Source organism: Emys orbicularis, chromosome 7, assembly GCF_028017835.1.
Source record: "Emys orbicularis isolate rEmyOrb1 chromosome 7, rEmyOrb1.hap1, whole genome shotgun sequence".
Taxonomy (NCBI): Eukaryota; Metazoa; Chordata; order Testudines; family Emydidae; genus Emys; species Emys orbicularis.
The window spans coordinates 116,017,753-116,027,105 of NC_088689.1; positions in this window are offsets into that span (position 1 = coordinate 116,017,753).

Here is a 9,353-nt window from a genome sequence, read left to right on the forward strand (position 1 = left end):
AGCCATTCTGGCAACCAGGTATAGGAGACTACCCCGCCCCCGCCCCCTCGGAATATCCCCATTCCAGTGCTTACACTGGGGGCACTGACGGTGATGGAGGTGATCTAGGGGAGTCTGGCAGCTGTATTCTACTATGAGATTTCTGTGTGCAAGAGAATCATCAACAAGCCAGTTAAATAGGTTTAAAGTATGCTTTGTTCAACCTGAGTAGCACACAGCAGCCTTAGCAGGGTTCCGGATCTGTGCAGGGTCCCCCAAATACAGTTAGGTTGGAATTCCACTGAGATCCAAAAAGAGAAACATCTCAATTCAAGTTGGAAGCGGACCCAGAAAAAGTTGCATTGCTCAGCTCCAGGATGTAGGATTGGGAAATTTATAACCCGCTAGGGTTTCTTCCCGTAACCTGCTGCCCTTTAATTAAAGAAGCCTGATCTTCATTACCAGAATCTGCCTGGCTACAAAGCAGGTAGATCATTACCAGTGGAATACTTGGTAAATCTTAGCCACATGCACACCACAGATATTATGCAGAAGACCAGTAAACAGAGTGACAAAAATCAGATGCTCCTTTTGTTTATAAAGGCGGCGCAGAAGTGTTCTGCTTTGTGCATAATTTGGGGTGTCAGCTGTCAGGGTTCCAACAATTGCCTAACAAAGATAGTCTCTCCTACGGGTTGACCATATATAACAGCATCTATTACAGAAAGAACTGTAGAAGTAAGGACATTTTTGATTAAACAAAAAGGAATATTAGCTGCTTTTACACTAATAGAAATAACATCTCCTTTTTATTTATTAAAGTTTGTAATAGTTTGAATGACAAAAGTCTTTAATCATAAAGTCACTTGCCTTTCAGATATGACAGGTAGACAAGTACATTAGTAATCCAACCTGCTTTTACCTATCAAAGGAGCAGGTGCTGATCGCTCAGCCTGAATCTTTCAGCAAATACCACTGAGTAAAAAGGGGGAAAAAGCCCTTTGTGTAAAGCTTTGTAAAAGCAACTTAAAAGCAATTTGTTTCCAAGGAGGCTTGTTTAACCATGGAGTTCACAAATTAACCCTTTTTATATGTGGTCTATCATTGGGGATGATGTCCTGGGACAATAGGTCCGTGTATGGACAGAAGGGACAATCTTTATGGAACATATCCCCATGATAAGCTTGGGTTTTTTCTTAGGTATAACTGTTTTAACCTTCCTTAAACAGTTATGTGAACATTAGCCAAATACCTGAGTTCCATATTAAACTGGTCTAGGAATCAACGGAACTCAATAGGTCAGTGCAGGTTAAGCTGCTTGCGGCTGGAAGTTCTTTATTCTCAGCCTTCTCAGTGATCGTTATAGTTTAGCTCTAATGCAGCAATGCAAATTGAACTTTTTGTTCATAAATTATTCATAAGTGATGCCTCAATTTGAAATCGATGGTTGATTTCTCTATACCTTCCCATCACTGTCAAGACCGAACCCTTTCTGACTTGCCACCCCATTGAAGTCATATGGGGTTGTTGTACAGTTTGTGACCAAAGGAAGTCATAAGTCTCATGAAGACTTCTAACAAGTTAAGACTTGAGAGAAAGCAGCTGAAGAGCTCTGTGTAAGCGCCAAAGCTTGTCTCTCTCACCAACAGCAGTTGGTCCTAGAAAAGATATTACCTCACCCACCTTGTCTCTCTGTTTCCAATTAGCATTCGTTGTGTGACTAAAAATACACCAGCCAACACCGTATATTCTTGCAGCATCATGCATTGTAACTACCCTCCTTATGACAATACCTCTAACTACAACTGTGCTGTAATTAAAGCCATTGACTATATAGCAGATTGCTAAGTACCATCATTAAAACTACAGTGTTTTATAACTATTGCTATTTATAGTGTTTCCTTGCTACTGAAGCATCAGAATGCTTGGCTAATTAATTCACTCCCCACCTCTGTTTTGTCAAAGGTTTCCTTAGCTACAGCCTTTATTGATATGATGGGATAGAATTTTTTTAAACTAATCCACAGATACATGAACTAATATTCCCTTAATGACAAGTACCTTCCATGAGCTACTGGGAAAACAGTCTCTGATCAATTATTTTTCATAATGATATCGGCACATATTTAAGGGCCAAATTTTGAATCCCTCACTCACATTGGTAAACAGTTATTCACGCCAGTAGTCTGACTGATCATGGGAGTAACTGCTCACCAGTGTGATTCAAGGGTTTGCAATCTGGCATCAAGTAAGATTATTAATAAACTTGGCTCTCAAGCTCTATCATAGCAGTGCAAGTTTTGCCACTAAAACCAGTGCCTGAGATGTTCACCTTGAGCCATCGTGGGCCTAGTTTTCAGAAGTTCTGAGCACCTGCAGCTCCCTTGAACTTCAACTGGAGGTGTGGGTACTCAGTACTTCATGGAAATTGGGCCCAGCAGATCAAGTTAAGACTCTCAAAAATCAGTGCCATGTCTTGAAAATTTGGACCTAAACAGTTGCTTCTCTCTATTGGATTACAAAGTAATAAATTGTCCTTTGTCCTGTAGTGCATACAATATACTATTAAAATATGTCTGCTCTGGAATTTATTTACCTTCTGAGAATAGTCAAAAGACAATAGAAGTGCACATAATAAATAATAATAATAATAAATAATAATATTTTTGATCTAACATAGCACTTTTTATCAAAGTGCTTTACAGTTAAATGGCCCTGTAAGTCAGTTAAGTAATTTTATGCCCACTTTTCAGATGGATAAACTGAAGCATACAAAGCAATTTCATGGCAGAGTTCCTGACTCCCTGTTTCCTGTTATAACTATTTCTCATAGTATAAAACAACAAGGATAAGCCTTGCTATCTAAGCATTTTTTACAGCTGTCCATCACCACAGTATCCGAGTGCTTTACACATCAAATCAACAGCAATAGTGAAGACTGTAGTGGACCTCCTGGAGTCTCTGGCACCTCTCCCTTCTTCACTCCTAGTATAAAATCATGGCCATCCTTATTTGGGTTAAAAGAAAGCCCCTTGCACCATCCTGGAATTCAGCTATTGCCCACATAACCACACACCCCAGATAACACCAACATCTGCGCAAGTAAAAGTTTCAGGAGAACCAGAGAACTTAAATAACCTGGATAATCTTGTTGCTGGACCTCAGTACACAAAGCTAAGTCATACGTGAGTTGTCAATTTAATCAGCCAGTTGATGTGAAGAACAAATGGTTTCAAGAGCAGATAAATTACTCACCAATATCTGCTTTGCTTTGAGGATCTATAACAGAATAAATCACAACAACAGGGTCCATGGATCACTCAAGAGCTGCCCGTTCCTTCCCTCCTTCCATTTAAATTGACAACACTTTTCCACCTACACTGTGAATTAGGCAAATAACAAGGACTTTTAAATTTAGCTTTAGTTAGATTGGACAAGTCCAATATTTTAACAGCAGCTTTTCCACTTGAAATGCTTTCTGTGTTTACATTGCAAACCTTGATTTGAGGCATTTATTACTTAACCAGTTATACCTTCACCAGGAGAAAGAAGGTGTAGAGGATCTCAGTTCAATCCATTTTTTCTTTACAAAATCTGTTTTATCTGACTTGATAGTGGAGACAGCTTTGGAAAACAAAATAAGCCTGATTCTCCGTTGCCTTGCACCTTATGTCATTCACACCAGTGCAAAGTGAGTAGGGGTAAAAGGCTGCAAGTGAAAATGTTATTTTTACACTCACTTTGCCCAGATGGAAATGAGAACCCAGGGTGAAAGGCATTAAGAATCTGGCTCAAAAATGAAGTTAAAAGGCAAAAATATCATGGATGAAATTCTGGCTCCGTTGAAGTCAATGGCAAAACTCCCATTGACTTAAATGGAGCCAGGATTTCACCCCTTGTGTTTTATTTATGGTAAACTGTGCCAACCAGTTACTGGGCGCCAAGTTCTGCAGTTCATACTCAGATTATCAAGTTCAATAGCAGCTTCAACTAAGGACTGCAGAATTTGGGCCTGATGATTACCATATCGTTACAAAATAAACACACGGAAGGAAAATTAGAAAACATGAAATGCCTAACACATCTGTCAGCACAAAATGGTGGAATGACCCAGTGGTGAATCAGGCTAAACGCTGTGCATCAGTCTGGATGTTAACATTTACAAATATGATTTGGCATATAGAATAACCACAACTGACACCTGACTTTCTGATTACCCACCAGCATATGACAAGTTCAAAATTCCAGTCTCCCTTTCTCACACTAGCAGTAAATTGCTAAGAATGCTTGGATTTCTGCAAATAAGAAGCATTTAGGAAGTGGTCCATTTTAAACAAGCAGGAGTCTTAGCATTCAGAAAAAAAATAGTTCTGTCAGGCAAATTGAATGTCATCAACAGCACTCCATTTTTCTATTGTAAAAGTAGTCTTTGAAGAATTCTCCATTTGTATAATGAACAGTCTACTCCGAAATAGTCCCCTATGGAGGACTGATTAAAGATGCCAGTCTTTTAAAGTGTTATTGCCATGGGCTCATCTCTCACATTGGAAATTCCCTAACTGCAGTTGATCTCCTCAGATCACAATGGAATGTACCCTTGTGAGTGGAATGGAAACGAACAAATCAGATATCTTCCATAGTTCTGCCCATCCTGGAATGGATAGTTAAGATTTGTGAGCAACAGAAAAGTGAGAGTGGATGCTTCTCAGATGTTGCTGGTTGTCGCTGAGAAACAGGTATAATTTAGCAAAATTGGATCAAGTGTCTATCCCCTACCCAGCTGAACAGAGACTCAGATCCTTAGCTGACGTAAATCGGCGTAACTTTCCCAACTTCATGGAGCTATGCAGACGTACAGCTGCTGATGATCTGGCTTAGAGGAAGCTGGCCATTGTAAGACAACTGGAACAAAAAGACTTAAAAGAACTATGTCTTTAAGATGTGACAACAATTGTAAAGACATTTCTCAAAAGGGACAGTGACCAGATCTCACACAACCACAGCCAGCAGTCTCAGGAGAAACCAAGGACTGGAAACTGAAGCTCTCGCTTATCCCAAGAGTTGTTTTCAGCATGTCGTTGTAGAGTCACGTTAGTGAGGCAGTGCAAGCAAGCTCACATGGCCACACCTTACAATCACATCTGTTTTGTGATCAGAGGTGAGTAATACCTTATTCCATGAGTAATCCTATTGAAATCAATTACCTTAATCACAGATTAAGATCCTGTTTATTGAGAGTAAGATCCTACTCAGTGAGAGTAAGAGCAACAGAATCTGTCCTACCTTACTATACTGAATCCAATGTACTGTTTAATTTTAGACCATGGGTGGAATCTTCCATCAACAGGACTTGTAATCTTAAATATATGACCTCTTGAAACTTCCATCCTAAATTGTTACCATATAAAATTTTCAAAAGTGCTTAAGTCACTTAAAAACCTAAATCCTACTGAAAGTTAAAGGGACTTAAGGGAGCTGGGAGCCTAGGTACCCCCCTTGTAAAAAGAGAGATAATTTTACAAAAGGAAAACACAAAAACTAAAATAATTGTCTGAAGAAAAGTTAGCCAGTTTCATTGTACAGATATAAAAACAAAGCAGGGGATAGAAGAGAAAAAGGAAGTCATGATAAATAAGTCTTCAAGGATTGTGCTGTGACTATAAAAGCAACAGGAATTATTTTGTGTTGACAGTTCTGGATTATTTAGAAAAAAAATTGCCACTACTTAAACTAATATCTAGAAGAGACTGAACGATAAATATATGTTGCCTTTCTAGAGGTTAGAGCATTGCAGGGAGAGCATTTTTTATAAAGTTACTCTGCTTCAGATGTGATTTATGCAACACAATTCAACAGTAAACAAGTTTTCTTGAAATGCACAATAAACTAGGGCCAACCATAGCACTAGTTCTAGCAGGAACCAGATGTGGGAAATGCAATACAGTAAATAAAAACTAATACTTATCACTTACAAAGCTATTATATTTTCAATATGCTTTACAAACATTAACTAATTAATGGGTGTGACGTACAATCCAGACTAATGACTAGCTGTGTTACCCTTGCCCTGTAACCTGGGGTGCCCTTTACAATGCTTTGGTCCTTGTAATCTCTAACCTGGACTGCTCACAAACAGCCTCCAACATGTAAGTCACTTCCAGCGCTCTCTCTGTCTGTAAGTCTACCAGCCAGCCACACCTCGGCTCTTACCAGCGTTGGTTAAGCTACAGGGTGATCCCAGCACACCCATAGTCCCAGATCTTCCCACAGAAATGTATGTCTTGTACTGCCCAATCCTCTCCTGGACAGTACAAACGTGTTATTCCTTTAAGGGAACAATATGCACCCAACTTGTTACCCCAAATGGAGTTACCCAGACACTTTAACTTGAACACATGGATTAGATCAAATAGTAAAACAAAAGTTTATTAACTACAAAGGATAGATTTTAAGTGAGTACAAGTAATGAGGCACAAAAGTCAGAAATGGTTACCAGAAAAATAAATATAAAGGGCTTACTGGTGCCTAACTTAACAAACTTTATTGTATTCAAAGCAGTTTTCTCACCACATGCTTTCAGCAGTCTTACTGACCAAAATCTTTAGATCAAGACTACTCCCCCGGAGTCCAACAGCTGCTTCCTTTGTCTCTTCAGGTGCAGTGAATGCAATGAGCAGGGAGAAGGCGGCGTCCCTCTTTTTTGTCCCTCTTTTTTATAGTTTCAGTCCTCCTCTTAAAAAACTGGCTCCCGGTTCTCAGCTGGGAAAAAGTCTATGTGGAAGGATATTCCTGGCTGTTTTTTTTCACCTGTTTGAACTTCCTTTGTCTTCCTTTCCTTCTTGATGATTTTGTTTACTGCTTAAATGCAAATTAAGACAAGCATACATTCCTTTGTTTAGGACAGACCTGTTTGCCAACTTCTGTTTGGGCAGGGCTGTGGGGTTTGGAACATGTGTTATCACCACCACAGAGGGGAATCTTATAGCGTCACATACAATGTTGCCATACAAATTTTACCAGATTACTACTGACCAGAAAATGATGAGTTTTTAACTACCACCTCACATACCTTATGCAAACATTATTACAACAGTTAATAGGTCAAACTTGTGATCTAATTGCAATTATGACATTTTTCTAACAAACATTTATAATCTAATTAGATTTTTAACTGTAGTAATAAAGTCTGCAGGCCTGATTCTCATTTACACTGCAGTCTGCCTACAAACCATTTTTTTTTCTGTTATAACTACATTGGTTAGGGGTGTGAATTTTTACCAATATAGTTATATCCGTACAACCCCTACTATGGATGCAGTTATACCAGTATAAAGATGCTTTCCCCTTCCCATATGTGAACAGAGCTCCTAATACAAGTACATTTTTACTGGTATAACCACATCTCCCATTCCTTGGTGGATCTCTCGAGAATCACTCTGCCCTGAGAGGGTGACATGTATTTGATGTTTTGGGACAGAGGGTATCTCAGGAGAGTGTCTGGAAGCAGAATTTGCCCTCATGCAAACCTTATGTAAGTGTGGTAATGCTAAAGGACCAGCAGAAAATTTCTGAAGAGAGAGGTTGGTAATGATCCACTTACAGTCACTTGCAACAGTTTTACTTGTCCTTAAGATCATTCTATTCCATTCTCTTGCAAAAGCAAGCTTGACCCTTTCTATAGAATTTAGATTCAATTTATTTCATATTTTAAATTCATAATGTGATCAAAAGGGATAACAGCAAGATGACCTGGAGATGAGCTCAAGACATGAGATATAATCGTTTCCTTAATTGTGATGCCTGAATTAAATTAGTTTTGCACTCTATGTATATAGAGGATGTGTAAAATTGAGGTCTTGACAATTTGTGGTCATTAGAGGAGTAAGGGAGTTAACCTCTCTGTTCTGGACACAATCCAGCTGAGGTAATTATAATCTGCCTATCTAAATCCCCTGCAGTTACAATTGGATATTATATTCTTCTTCACTTTCTGTTCTCAACATTTGTGTATTATTGGTATGTGTTGTTAAATAGTTGTTGTATCTTACCCCAGAGATGGCTGTATTTACCCTCCCATTCCTAATAATTAATTCTCTACAAAATATAAAGTTTTTCCTTTGTGGGTTTTTTTTTGGGGGGGGGGGTCAAAATGAGCAATGAGGTGTATAATTCCAGGTAGTATTTAAAGGTAACTCCCCTAAAGGGGTAGGTCTTGGAAAGTAGCTCCAAGGCTCAGGGTTCCAAAATTCACCTTGTCTTATAGATTGTTGTAGCATCCAACCAATTGCTCATAACCACGGCTTAGAGACATCCATAACGTCTTCTGATGTGTTTATATCTAATCACACACAGCATTCAAGTCCATAACATGCTTACAGCTTCTATAACGTATTAACCATTTATTAACCCCAATTAATCATTTATTAACCCATACGTTTTTTATACAGTGGAAACTTAATATAAAGTGTGACCAAGAAAGGTAATGTCAGGGAAGCATTTTAACATGTAAAGAAGGAAAGTTGGGGTGTTCCCTTAATGGGTCATATTCATCTAAATACCTCTATTTCATAGCATATTATGATTCTGCATTACATTAGGGTTCGATAACAATACCTACCTTGTTAATGGAATCTACAGACTCTTCTGCATCTTTACTTTTGCATTCTTCCTTCTTCTGTAATTAAGAGTGAGGGACCAGGAATGAAACATGGGTTTGCAAACATGTATGCAGAGAATGGTCATCCAGCCAGCCCTGAACTCTCACAGGGTAAGTTCTAGGCTCTTTCTGAAAGCCACTCCCCTTTATGGTGTCTCAAATTGGGCACCCAAAAAATTTAGGACTTCAAAAATCATAGTAACTTTTGAAAATGTAGGCCAATGGGCATAACATAAAAGGACAGAGGGGTACCATGGGTACAACATTAACCATTAAATGTGGAATGAACAATAAGCTTCCCACGCAACACATGGGAATTGATATTGGCTGAACATCTTGGGTTAATCCTACATACCCACCAGTTTGTGTTTAATGCTCTCAGAAATTACAGTTTGATTCTCCCCATTAACACAGGGCAGAAGCCAGGTCTTTGGATAAACTAAGGAAACTCCACATGGAAAGCAGGAGAGAGTAAAAACTGCTGACAGAACAAGGCACTTTAAAACTCGAGTCAGTACAGATTTGGAGACTTAGCCATTGTGTAGAATTGTCACAAATGGAGATTGTGTTGATTTTCATTTTTAACCGTTTACAAAGAGCTTGACTCTGCCTCCCATGGGACCAGATTCTGCCAACCTCTCTCACAGTAAGTTTCCCCTTTGAAACCAATGGGATTGCTTGCCAAGTGAGGTACTACTGAGAGCAAAAGGAGTCAGAA